Source organism: Onychomys torridus, unplaced genomic scaffold (assembly GCF_903995425.1).
Source record: "Onychomys torridus unplaced genomic scaffold, mOncTor1.1, whole genome shotgun sequence".
Taxonomy (NCBI): Eukaryota; Metazoa; Chordata; class Mammalia; order Rodentia; family Cricetidae; genus Onychomys; species Onychomys torridus.
In genome coordinates, this window is record NW_023413607.1 from 23,135 (window position 1) to 37,547 (window position 14,413).

A 14,413-nucleotide genomic window follows, 5' to 3' on the forward strand; every position below is an offset into this window, starting at 1 on the left:
AGCCACTGGACAACAAATTATCCTTGAATCAACTGCTGACAAACAGGACAGACAGGACATGAAACAAAGGACTACCAATTCTTGCCAAAACAAGTGTGGTTGTGGCTTTAACAAAAGGCATCTTCTGAAGCCTGGACAATATGGCACCATCCCTGAAGTGAGTGACCTTTGCAATCTGAGAAAGGTACCGTGCCCTTTTCTTCAAAGGCAGCTGAACAGGCAATGGGCTGATGGCTTCTGATGTGCAATGGAACAGCAGATGAAACAGTTATTCTTGAAGAATAACTAAGCTCACCCCTCTAATGGTAGACTGGCATTTAATAGAAGGATGTGGAGAAGAACAGGATGCCGAGATGAAGCTACATATACACAGCCAAGAAAAATGGACAGCTGAATTGAAATAAATAAATAAATTCCAGAATTTAAAATCCTGAATGATGACATGACACTAATGGAATTCAGGTGTTTCTGGTACTGCTCTCACCAAATGTGAGGTCAAAATTGACCTTACTATACATCCTAGTTCACAAATGAGTCTGTCAGATACGCTAAGACTATAGGCTGAAGATGATGCCCCAACACTGCAGAGAAACCTCAAGTGACTGTCCAGACAGCTGGATGTTTCTGTCAACTCACATTTTTTTTTTTGGAAGCTGCTTGCATGCACTTCCTGTTTTTATTTTTTATTAGGTAGTATTATTTCCTTCTTGGATCTCTGAGGGAGTTAAAGATCAGTTAGTTACAGTTATATAACTAAGTTATATAACTATAACCAAGTTATAATTTTCTTTGTTAAGGATTTCAGAAAAACTCACTATGATCTCTAAGTGTATAAATTTGAAAGACATTATAAGACAGTTTCACTAGTAATATAAGTTAGGATAGAAAGTGAATCAGTTATATTTTGTACTTACCAAAATAGGATCGATAATGGAATTATTTTCTCTAAATTTGTCAAATACAAATGGACTAGACATTTTAGTTATAAGTTCTTTCCTTTTTTTAATTAAAATAGAAAAGGGGAAATGTGGTGATACTATATTTGTAAAATGTGATTTGATTTGTATATTAATAAAGTTGCCTTGGGGTCAGAGCAAGCCATAGCAGAAGCTGGGCGGTGGTGGTACACGCCTTTAATCCCAGCACTTGGGAGGCAGAGCTAGGCAGATCTCTGTGTGTTCAAGGACACAGCCAGCATGGCAGACACACGCCTTTGATCTTAATACCAACCATAGAAGACCTGGAGGTCTGTATAGACAGGCAGTGATGAGGAGGTCATGTGGCTGGGTTTACAACCAATGAGAAAGCAGAACAGAAAGTCTATATGAAAGACAGGACACACAGAAGTAGGTCTCTTGTGGAGAGGAAAGACAGCAGAAGCAGTGGAGGGTAAGGTTTTCAGCTCTCAGCTATTGCTCTGACCTATAAACTGGCTATAAACTCTGTATTTGTCTCTGCGTTTCTTATTTAATAAGATGGTTACATCTACACCATCTCATTCCTCTAGTACTCTCTTCTAGTCCTCCAATCTACTTCTTCTCTGCTCTACTTCTCTTCTATCTAGTTCTTCCCCATCTCAGTTCATTCCCCTCCAGTTCTTACCCATCTAGTCCTTCCATTCTTTTTTCTTCTCTGCCCTTGCTCTGAAAATAAAACTGACTTTTATCCCTTTGGCCTTTATCTCTCCAAGCTATCTCTGCTCCCGCAGTTTCTGGCAAGACAGGAGAAGTGTGCTTGGTCACTAGGCAACTTGGAAAGGCAAGTTTCACTATGGGTAGAAGTACCTGTAAGTAGGAACCCTTTAGTTCTGAGTTAATTGTTAAGGGGGGATCTAAAACTAGAGATAAGACCTTGGAAAGGAGAAAGTTAAGTTTAATTAGCACATCCACCAGGCCTTCTCAAACAGATAGTCTGGATGCTTAAGTCTGTTCTTAGAGAGTACAGAGGTATCTCTGATAAGGTACTTTCATCTGTCTGGGGATGGTCCTGGCCAGATGCTGTTAATGATGATAATTACAGAAAGGCCTGAAATTAGTGATCCTGGCTGCATTACTACACAAAAGGTTATCTAAGTATTCTTTTAGTAGAGGGGAAATAGTGCCCAATAAATGATGGAAGAGCTACAGTAGTACATGAGAAATTCATAGCAGGAAACAGCTGATAATCAAAAGCCAGTATCACCAAGATGCCTTGAGCCTCAGTTTGACATCTGGAAGGCCTTTGGCTTCTTCCAGGTGTTAGCTTGTCATGATCAGCTGACATCCTACTTCCTACTGTTGCAGCTTATGGCACAGAGGCAGTCCTGTATCCTCTGGAACAAGTGCCCCTCCCCCTCCCCCTCCTTCCTTCCCCTTCTCCCTCACTCTCTGTCTCTTGTCTTTGTCTCTCATTCCTGCCCTCTGTCCCTCTGGAACAACAAATCTCCTCTGTGCTGAGAAGTTGGTCTTGGGTTGGCCTGGGCTGGATGCTTTTCTTTGCAGATGTAACTTCAGGACTGTGAGGACTGGTTTCACAGGCTGCTTTCCCATCTACTGTGTTTTTAAAGTTTTCAGAAAGCACAGACAGAGATGAAAGCAGTGAACAAATCAAACTGCTATTCCTCACAAGGCTTCATCAGCTTCACACTCAGGATAATAATGTCCGTGCAGATAGTTCACAGACCATTAATAGCACCGATCCTGACACTGTAGCATGAATAAAAATAGACTGTTGTGATGGTTGTGATGGATACTAAGAAAGCATAGACTAAAAAGACACATCTGTCAGTTTACTTAGAACACAGCTGTTTTGCAGACAACATAACCAATCCAGCATTAAAAACAAAAACAAAAAACAAACAAACAAACAAAAAACGCAAAAACTATGTTCCTCCATGAGAAGAATAATGTAGAACAATGTGAAATATACTTTGAGAGGGGCGATGTATGATAAATTTGTGAGTAAGAATTATGTAGCCAACTATTTCTTAAAGGAAGGCAGACACAAAAAACAGGCAATACAAATGTCTGGACTTGGAGAAGTTTAGATGTGTTTTACTCTAGATGTTAAGTACAACTGTAAAGAACTTGGCTTTGAGTAGTTTTGCTGTGCTCTAGGCTCTACTTTTCTCAACAGAAATTAAACACCAGTTCCCAGGCATTATCAGGCAATGACCTATCTGCATTGCTACAGATCTCCATCCCACTGCAAATACCAAAGGACCCCACAGAGGATGGGAGCAGCTCAGCAGATCCCAGCCCTTCCCAGCCCCCCACCCCAGCATTCCCTATACCTGGGATCAGCTTCAGTGCGTTCTCCAGGTACTGGTCCTCCGTGATGTCTTCTCCATTGAACTTCAGCTCCAGCCTGAAATCCCGAACAGTCCAGATAAAGTCTGGAAAGAAACTCACAAACTCTGAAGAATTCTTTATTCCATCAGGATTTGGGGAAGACTTTGCCCTGATCAGCTCGGTGAGTTCTGTGACATAACTGGCATTCAGTTAAGGAAAAGTGAATTCATACACACATTCTCATGATTCTCTTATTAAAAATAAACTACAACAAACACTTTTCTTCCCCGGGTCTCCTCTGCCCCACCCAAAGCCACACAGTGACAGGGCAGGTCAGTGCCTCCATATGCATTCCAGAGCACTCAGTAAAACATGGCGGCTCAGGTCCTACAAGGATACTACAGCTGCTCCAGGGCCAGGTAGTTTATGGTGCTCATGCTGTTGTAGACGAAGGTGCTGCTCAGAAGCACAGCCAGGGTGAAGATCCATGAGTCATTCTTAGGGTCACCCTGGAAGACACATGAGGGCAGAGGGCTGAGGAGAGCACTCCTCAGGAGTCTATTTGGACTGGCCCTGTGGCCTTGTTATCCCAGGAATTCTGAAGGCCAAAGCAGGAGCAGCAAGAGTGCTTTTTCTGCCTAGAGGAAGAATCCAAGGTCAGCCTGAGAAACTTAGTGAACCCATATCACTCTGCACAGAACAGAGCTCTAAGTGGAGCAAGGACCTTGGTGTAAAAATTAGAAGAGAGCGTAAGGAATAGGCTTGAAGTCATTTGCTCAGGAAAAGACTTTCTGACAGGAAGATCCCACAGACTCTAACAACAATTAAAACGGGATCTCATGAATAGGAAAAAGTCTGTAACAGTTACACATCTGCCAGATAGTCAGTATTCAGAATATATAAAGAATTAAAAACAAAAACAAACACAAAAAGATTCCACCCATATGCCAATCTTGAACAAACAAAAGTTGAATGGAAATAGCAAAACTCTGGTTACCAGTGTCTAAAGGAGGGAATACTTCAGAGATTGGACAAAATTCATGGAATTTCAGTTACAAAAGAAAAGAAATGAACAGAAAGCATAAAACCATGAGAAGAAAAATTAGTTTCTAAACATGAATCTGGACAGTGGCATTTTTAGCTATGACACAAAAAGTACAGGAAACAAAAATCAAAATTAGACAAATAGGGTGGAATCCAACTAAAAAGCTCCTTGCCAGAAGAAGAAATAACCAAGAAAAAACACAAAACAGAATGGGAGATCAATGTTTGCAAACTACATGTTTTCTAGGAGATATTCAAAATATATTAAAAAAATCATGCAACTCTACAGAAAGACAAAGTCAATATGAGATTGAGTATGAGAAAGAACTTAAATATGCATTTCTAAAAGAAAAACACACAAGTAGCTAATAGGTTGATAGTGAACATCACTGATCTTTAGGGAACTGGAAGTCAAAATTGAAATGGAGTATAATCACACATCTTAGGCTGACTATCAGTAAAAACACAGAAGTCAACAAGGTTTGAAGAAGGTAGGGAAAAAATGGACTGTGTGCTATTGGACAGTACATAAATTTTATAAACACTCTGGAGTGCATCAGAGTATTTCCTAAATTAATAAAAAAGAAGCTCTGTATGATCCAGAGATCTCATTTCTATGCATAAGGAATGGTTAACCTATATTGTTGACTTGACAGAACTTTAAATCACCATGGAAACAAATCTCTGGGCATTTCTATGAGCTGTTATCTAGATTACATTGCCTGGGAGACCTGTCCTAAAGATGAGTGGTACCACTCCATTGGCTGGGTCTCAAGCTGAAGGAAAAGGAGGAAGAGAATGAACACAGGACTTTGATCCTCTGCTTCACAGTTGTAGATGAAATGTGACCAACTGCCTCATGTTCCTGCTGCTTGTGTTGATGGGCTGTATCCCCTGGAGCTGTCAGAACAAACCCTTTCTCCTCTAAGTCAGATTTTGTTTTTGTTTGTTTGTTTGTTGTCAGTTATTTGGTTACAGAAAGTAGACAAGACAGTGCGAATCCAGGGGAGTGAGAACAATCTCCAAGAGCCAGGCTCATCCGTGTTTCTTGCACCATTATTCAGAACAGTCATAAATGCTTCTCAGTGACTGAATGAAGAAAGACAATGTGGAACACAAAGACAGCACTTAAAAAGGAAAGAAAGCCTCTCATTGGAAACAGTGTGTAACAAGACTCTTGCAGTCCTGCCCCTCAATACCCTTTTCCCACAGTCTGTGGAAGAATCTAACAACCAGCTGAGGAATCTAATCTTAATGAATCTACGTCCATGAAACTCTTTAGTCAATATACGTATTCTTCTGAATCAGTTCTCTAGATACAGCTTTTATTCCACTCTCTTACTTAGCTCCTTTCTTGCCTGATTTCTCTCTACATTTTTCTGCTGTGCTTTCTAAATTCTATCTTAATTCCCCCATCTAGTTCTTCCTCATCTAATTCTTCCTCATTTAATTCTTTCCCATCTAGTTCTTCCCCATCTAGTTCATCCCCATCTTCCATCTCATTCTTCTAGTCGTCTCTTCTAGTCTCCCTCAGGTCTCTGAGGCTTACAGTTATATACCCATACAAAGCAGCAATTCTCTGACCAAGGCAAGGTCACACAGGCTTGGATTCTTACAGGTTCAAACAGAGGTGATAAGATCCACCCAAAGAGCAGTAATTGTCAGATATCCTTTGCCACCCAAAAGGGAAGTGACTAATGGGGAACAGAATTAACTAAAGGCTAAACTCAGTTTAATTGATCTAAAAGGGGGGATATATATACTTAAACTATAATCTTAGAAGTGGCTAGGTAAAATATTAGGATTCTATAAGTCACTGCCTTTATTTCTTGGAGCTGTATCTCTCTCAGCTTAACTCAGCTGCCCGTTTTCTGGAAAGGCAGGGGAAGTGTAGCTAGGTAACTAGGCAACCTGTGTCACAGCTTGATATACCTGGTATGTAAAAGCCTTTTTGTTCTGAGTTAATTGGAAGTCTAGAGATAACACTTGGAAGAAAGAAGGTTAACCTTAATTAGCACATTCACCAAGCCTTCTCTGAAAGATAGTCTGGATGCTTATCTGTCTGAATTCTGTTCTTAGAAAGTCTGGGAAGTATCTCAGAGAAGATACTTTTGTCCAGAGAAGGTCCTGGCCGAATATTGCTAATGATGATAATTACAGAAAGGTCTCAAGTTGGGGGTATGGCTGTGTGACTGCTGTTAGCACAGTTGGAAAATGTTCTCCAAAGACCTTAACTGTAGAGGGGAAACTGTTACAAATGAACCATCAAACATACTGTTTTAGGAATGGAAAATCTACAATAGCACACAATAAATTCATTGCAGGAAGTGGCTAATATTCAAAAGCCAATATCACCAAGACTCCTTAAGACTTGGCTTTATCTTCTGAAGGAGTTCTTAACTCTTCCAGGTAATAGCTTTTGCCATAATCAGCTGAATTCCTACTTCATATTTCTGCTGCTCACAGCAAACCTTAGAAAAGTGTGCTAAATGACACAATCCAAATACAGAAATGCAGTGTTACTAATGCCTCTCTGGAATGAAATAGAAAACATGGGAATTTAGACACTGCTCTCATATGTCTAAACTAAGGGAAGGAATAAAGGATGAATCAGCCAGCAGGACGATGCAGGGTGGAAAGTCTCTTACTGAGCAAGCCCAAGAGTTTATTTCAATGTCTGGACTCTGATGAAGGTAGAAGGAATTGTAGCATGAACACACACAGACACACAGACACACAGACACACACACACACACACACACACACACACACACACACACACACACGTACATGGTTTCACACCATGTACCACATAACATCTCACATACAACAATAATTATTTTTAAATCACTCAACTCAATTATTTAAGAAAGCCAAATTCATCTTAATTAGTTATTGTGGGACAAACATGTACCTTCACTGAATGTACAGTCAGCTGTCTTAAGAACTTCCAAAATGCCCTGTGAACAGTTTCACCATAAAAAAAAAAAAAAAAAAGTGAACCCAAGGGATTGGAAAGACAGCTCAGTGGTAAGAACACTTGTTGCTCTTCCAGAAGACCAAAGTTGGGTTCCCAACATCCACATCAGACTGCATCTCACTTTCTGTAACTCTAGCACCAGGGAATCCAGGGCCTCTAAACACCAAGAATATCTGTACTCACAAGCATATACCACAGGTAGACACACATACTACACAGAGTAAAAATATATCTTTTAAAATGTAAACCTAACTCCTTAACCCCATTTCCAAAATGTATCCTTGGTATCTCAGAAGACAAGTCAGAAGTCATTCTTAATCCACTGAGAGGTGCTGATATCATCCACCTTCTCATCCAAGCATCCTTCCACCTACCTGTGCCTCATATGATGTCATCCACATTCTTATCAAGGCATCCTTCCACCTACCTGTGCCTAGTATGATGAAATCCACATTCTTATCAAGTCATCCTTCCACATACCTGTGCCTAGTATGATGTCATCCACATTCTTATCAAGTCATCCTTCCAACTACCTGTGCCTAGTATGATGTCATCCACCTTCTCATCAAAGCATCCATCCACCTACCTGTGCCTAGTATGATGTCATCCACCTTCTCATCAAAGCATCCATCCACCTAATTGTTCCTCATAGAAGTAGCACTGTGGTGCCTGGGTCACCTTTCAAAATGGAAGACCTTGTTTGTCTAGCTGTGGGAGTGATGATGGGTAACAGCTTTCATTTGCCAGCACTTTGAATGGCAAAGGTTTCCAGAGCAGACTACCAGTGATGGGTAGGCAAGAAAGATGAAGACTCAGTACCCTTGACCCAACAAAGGCTAGCTCAAAAGTTTCCATCCCAGCTTTCCTGGAGTTCAGAGGTCAGAGGCTGCTCCATGACAGCTCATCCTCTATCCATCCTGCTTCTTTCCACTTGCTGGACTACATCAGAGTACACACAGGTAGGATCCTCAGTGAAACTAGGAGGGTTCTTGGAAGGGAAAATCTTTATTTGTTCACTAATATCTAACTACTATGCCTAGAATCTAGGAATTTAACTGCTAAGTAAACATTTCTTGGATTGAATCAAATCATTCACCCAAATGGCAAGAAATAAAAGCATGTTTTGCCTAATATAATAATCTGACCACTGGGCAGTGGTGGTGCATGCCTTTAATCCCAGCACTCAGGAGGCAGAGGCAGGCAGATCTCTATGAATTCTAGACTAGCCTGGTCTACAGAGCAAGTTCTAGGACAGGCTCCAAAGCTTCACAGAGAAATCCTGTCTCAAAAAACAAACAAAAAAGAAAACAAAAAAAAAATCTGACATTATTTAAGTATGAAATCTAAATAGCTCAGTGTTCATCTCACCTGCTGTCCTTCAGTTGTAGAACTATTAGATCTTTTCACGAATAGATCAATCAGTTAGATAATAAGAAGTCATAAGGGTCAGCCTTGCTGCAAGCTACAGGAAAAATGTAATAGAATCCAGCTATTATCTCAAAAGCTACTACTTGGAAAGATCAAGGACTTTTCCAAAGGTCAAGCCACGGCTTAAGAAGTCTTCCTGATATTTTAGCTTTTGTATATGTATTAGCCAATTCCTACAATGAAATACCTATCAAACATCCACAGCCAAATGATCTCCTAAATTAAGGTAAATTAAGCTCAGATCCTCCTTTCTTATACAGCCTTAGTGGTATTTATAGTTTGAGCACATAAATTCCCTTTTTCTGATACATAAACCAATTTTAGCTCTTAGTTGACCTCCTCCCTTACCACTCCCTTTTTGGGTTGTAATAGAAAACCTGATGGTCTCTGCCTGAGGAAAACTCTCATCTGCATTTAGGACCCTGTAAGAATTGAAGCCTGGCATCTTGCTATTGTATGGGTATATAACTGTAAACCTCAGAGACTGAGGAGGATTTTGACTGGAGAACTAGATGGAGAACTAGAAGAATGAGATGGAAGATGAGGAAGAGCCAGATGGGGAATAACGAGATGAGAAAGACCAAGATGGGACAGAACTAAGAGGAGAGAATTAAGACAGAACTTAGAGGGGACAGCAGATAGAAGTAGAGAGAAATCAGGCAAGAAAGGAGCTAGGCATGAGAACAGAACAGAAGCTGTGTAGATAGAATTTTATCCCTGAGGAACGAAGTAGACGGAAGAAAGAGTTCAGTGTACTGAGATTCTCCCCCATCCGCACCCCACAAAAAGTAATTCACGCCAATTGTAGCTTCTCCTCTGAGCCCCTGGGAAGAAGATTATTAAGGCTGGACCATAATAATTTTCAAGACAGCCTGAGCCTCAGCCTACCTTTTCCACATCCCCCAGGCCTTCGGTGTCCAGGAGGACCAGGGTGTGCTTTGGCTTGGTGGGATGTGGCACACACCACATCCAGATACCCTTGGTTTGAGACTGCACAGTGGAGCCCAGAGGGAACCCTGCGGGAAGAGGTGAGGAGTTTGGGTCAGTAGGTGAACGTCCTGCACAGATAGCCTCGATGGATGATAAGGTAGGCAGAGGAGAGATATTGCAAGTTGTAACTCCATCCCCGATCCCTTCCTCAGCCTCTGCTACCTGTCTCCCACACAGCTGCCTCTGTGATCTCACTATGGTCCCGGATCGATGAACCCAATGACTGGAGTGAAATCTCAGAAACTGTTGAGAGAAGCACTTCCCCATTAAGTCCTTCTCTCGGGTGTTTGGACACAGCCATGAGAAGGCAAAGCAGAGGACAGTGCCCACGGAAAGCAGATGTGAGCAGTAGAATTGGCAGTGCTGCGAATCTCAACACTCAAAACGGTGCTTCATCTTTCCTCAAAAATGTCTTAGTTCACAGTCCTCTATTTCAAGGTAGAGGGGACATTTAATATGAGAATGAGGTCACCCAGGGCTCCAGATGCAAACAAAGACACATCCAGGAATCAGAAACCATGGAGCCCCCTGGTAGCTGCAGTGAGAGAGTTTTGAGCCAGCCACTGTTGTACACACCTGCAATCCCTGTAGGCAGGAGACAGAGGCAGGAGAATTGCCATTAGTTTGAGACCACCTGGGACTACATAGCTAGAACCAGGCCAACCCACAAGATTGCCTCAAAAAGAAAGCACTTTTCACGAATTGTGGGAAATGGTATGCTTTCTGAGTCAGAGACATGCAAGAAGGAAGAAAAAAAAAAACCTAGAAAAAGAAATTTATTATAATAGTTTTTGTGTTCAAATTTATTAAAGTGGCAAAAACAAAAGCACAGCTATAAAAGGCTATAATCTCATTTTTAAAGTTTTTTTCATATTTATTTATTTCTAAATAAAAAATTTTTAAGACTTCCTTATTTCATTTGATGAATATCAGAATTTTGCCTGCACCGTGTGCATGCCTGGTGCCCATAAAGGCCGAATAACGGCATCAGATCCTCTAGAGCTGGAGTTCGGGGAAAATTTTGAGTCACCACGTGGGTGCTGAGAACCAAATCCTGTCTAAGAGCAGCAAGTGCTCTTCACCACTAGACCATCTATCCAGCCCTACCCATGATTTTTAAAGTCTTAAGTAGTCAAAGACCTTTCTCTTCTGATGGAAATATTTTATTGAGAAAGGAAGCCTGCTGTATGAGACCAGAGACTGACACACAGGATCCCATTGCTTAGGGCATCAGAAATGTCCTGTCTCTAAGACAGTTTTCCCTTAGTGGGATGGAAGGAAAGAATGCAGGAACCAATTAGTGTGGAGCAGTAATGAGTCATGCACATTAGCATGAGAGGATGGCTTTGCTGCTGACAGGAGGTTCGCTTTCCTTTGTTCTAACTGGGAATAAGAATTAAGATAATGTGACAAAGACAGTCAAACCTTTGGCTAGTACCCGGCATGCCACTCACCATGATTCTGTCCTGCCAGATGGTTCATCAGGTAAGACTTCCCTGTTCGATACAATCCAACAATAGCCACGACTACCACTGGCTGTGAAATCCTGTCCAGAATCTCGATGGCTTTTTGGTTCACAGACAGCTGTTCCTTGCGGTTTTCCACCAGACAAATGGGAGCCATCATTTGTGGTCTGGCCATAGCCACTTGCCAAGCTAGAAGAATCTGCAAGAAGAATACAAAGTTATTCTCCAGTGTTACTCCAGCCTTAGATGGCTTAGGACTGATGGCATTTTTACATTTCTATTGGCTGTGAATAGACACAGAGGACGTTCTCCTCTTTCTCCATCATCCTTCCAAAGTTCTCAAAAGCTTTTGATAAGACACGGGCTGCCATCATCTATAAAGTTTTACTTTGGTGTGATAAAACCCAAACAGCGGTTACCTTCATTAAGGTCCTAAAATATGCTAAGCCTTGTAATGAATGCCTTCAGCATGTGACCTCCCAAAATCTGTAAGTACCTAGTTACAAATCACTGCACACTACCAATGACATATGTCAGTTTCCAAAACCTTAACAACACAGCAAAATGGCAGGCCAGTGGGTTCTAAGTCCTTGTTCCCTCTGAGAATAGATTTAAAGTGGCTGAAAATGTACAGGAGCTTTGAAGGGCAGCCATAAGTTACACAAACACTGAGATGTCCAAGTGAATAAACAGTGTGAATCACATGTGTATTTACTTGACTTTTCACTGCCTAGCCTTACCCCTAACCAGACACAGATCCTGTCTGCAGGAAGCAAAGCAGACCTTAATTGCCACAGGCTAACCTGGGGCTAACCTGGTCTCTGTTTTACCTAACTTGGATTTCAGCAGGCATTATTTGTTGAATATGATACCAAAATCTCAACATGAGTGAATAAATAGATAAAATCCATTCTGTAAAATTAAGAACTTTTGTGCACAAAAGGATTTATAAAAAGAGTATAGAAAGGCAACCCAAGAATGGGTGAAGAGTACTGTAAATTTATTTAATTAAGATTAAACAAATTTACAAAGATTATCTTAAACAAAGAACCGCTACAATTCACCACAGACAACTCAATTTCAAAATGGGCAAAACACTGGATTAGACATTTCAACAAAGAAAGTTTATGAATGGCCATAAACACACAAGACAACATTCAATATTGTTAATTACTCGGTAAAAGAAAACTCTAAAATTGCAAAGAATTTGTTTGACAAAGATGCACTGTACAAACTGGGAAGGACCGGACTGAAAGATGAAGTGTCTACATTCTAACGATGACCCATCAGAAAGCTTTATTAGGAAAATGTGGGAGCAAAATGAAGAAACTTTAGTTACTCAAGTTCTGTCTTGGAGGGCTGGGGACCTGGTATAAAAGTCTACAGTCACATGGTCTCCTGTGATCTGGCTTCTTCTACTTCACTGAGATCGAGTCTTGCTTCTGGCTGACACACATACGTACCTGAAATCGCTTGCTTGCTTTTGCTCCTGTGTGCAGTTTAAGCAAGAGTGAGGTTACTTTAAGACCTGCTTGGTTTTGTTGCTCATGATCTTTCAAACCCAGTCTGCATTGTAATGAGGCTTTAGGAAACACTGAGGAAATAAGACTCAAAATAACACTCAAAACCACAAGATGTCACTTTGTACCCACCAGGACAATGACTACACAAAACAAAAACAAATACATGTGAACCAGAATTTAAACAACTTAGATCTTTGTGCAGTGTAGCTAAGAACAGAGAATGATACTACCTAAAAGAGAATAGTCTTGGTGTCTTATAAAATGAATAATAACATTTGATCCAAGAACTCTGCTTTCATTATATACAACACACAGATAAGGGCTTGAACAGACCTTTGAACAGTAATGATCATGGCAGCCATATTCACAATACCCAAAATGTGGAAATGACCCAATCTCTCATCAACATACCATCTACAGATGTGTAGATTAACACAGTGTGATAGCCCACACGATAGAATATTATTCAGCCAGAGAAAGGAATAACTTTGAACTGCAATACAGATGAGCCTGAGGACACCATGCCCAGGAAGGAGAATGTGCAGAGTCCTGAGATTTTAGATAACAGGGGACGTCACAGGTTCTCTGCCCCTTAGTCTCATATATGAGAATAAGATCATAGCATGAAAAATGCATAGAGCCTACATGGTTTATAAATCTCATATACACCCTAACCATCAATGAAGAGGATTCTGACTATCTACTTAAGATTTAAAAAAGTGAGATAGAAACTAAATTTATTTTAAATTGGTCTTAGCCACAGTCTTGTGCTGAAATTTTCTCCTTTGATTTTTACACAGAAAAGATGCTCTTCTGACTGCACTTGCCTGTGAGCTGGCCAGGGATACTGTGTCTGTGGTCCCAGCTAAGGCAGGCAGGCTTCCTCCTGGGCTATTCCCACAGCACTCACCAGAGTCCTGAGTTGAAGCTGCCAGAGCAGGGGAGCCTGGGACTGTCAGGCTGCCACTTTGTATCTGTCACTTATCAAAGGAAAGAACCTGAGCCTCATAGACCTAAGCCAGCCACAGTCCCCTGCAGACCAGACAACACAAATCTGCCTCTCTGACCTTCCCTCAGTCGCCACTTTGAAAATCAAGTCCACGTTCCAGACTAAGTTGCTCCTTAAAAGAAGAAAAAGTAAATATACCTGGTTCCCATACCACAGCTGCAAGTGCAGTTCTTGGCTGCCATTTGCTCAACTCTGCTTTCCTACCTCTGGCTTCCTGTGCGCCTCTTTTTATAAGCCAACCCACTTCCACGACACACACTCTCACACACACACACAAACACACACAAACACACACACACACACACACACACACACACACACACACACACGCACGCACTGCAAAAGAAAAAAATCACATGCTGTAGCAAAAATAAAACTGAAAGCAAAGTAAAGCACTCCAAAGTCCTGTTAACTTACTGACTTAGCCAAGATGCTGGCTGAGGGACAGCAGTCCTCCCACTGTGCAGAGCTTTTACACTTTCTTTTCCTGGAACCCCTCTCCAGTGTCCTTAGCACAGCAAACAAAAAAATCAACTAAGAGAAATTTCACAATGCAGGACTGATGCAAGCGTGTTCCTCTCAGTGGAAATTCCCCGTGCTTACTTAGCAAAGAGCTTTCATGTTTTTAACAAGTCTTCTGAAACAGAAACCATTCATCTAAACATGGTTTTTAAAAGAAGCAATTAGAAAATACTATTAGGGTC

General features: G+C 41.1%; 1 pseudogene across 1 annotated transcript in view; it reads right to left on the reverse strand.

Annotated features, from left to right (window-relative positions):
- LOC118576355 overlaps positions 1–13,891 on the reverse strand; it is a 28,531-nt pseudogene extending 14,640 nt beyond the window's left edge. Inside the window, exons 1-5 of the transcript XR_004943936.1 lie at positions 13,848–13,891; positions 11,166–11,376; positions 9,610–9,737; positions 3,669–3,778; positions 3,272–3,468 (exon numbers count right to left, since the gene is read on the reverse strand). The product of XR_004943936.1 is annotated as a guanylate-binding protein 6-like (transcript). The remainder of the gene's footprint in view (positions 1–3,271; positions 3,469–3,668; positions 3,779–9,609; positions 9,738–11,165; positions 11,377–13,847) is intronic.
- Positions 13,892–14,413: the final 522 nt, after the last annotated feature.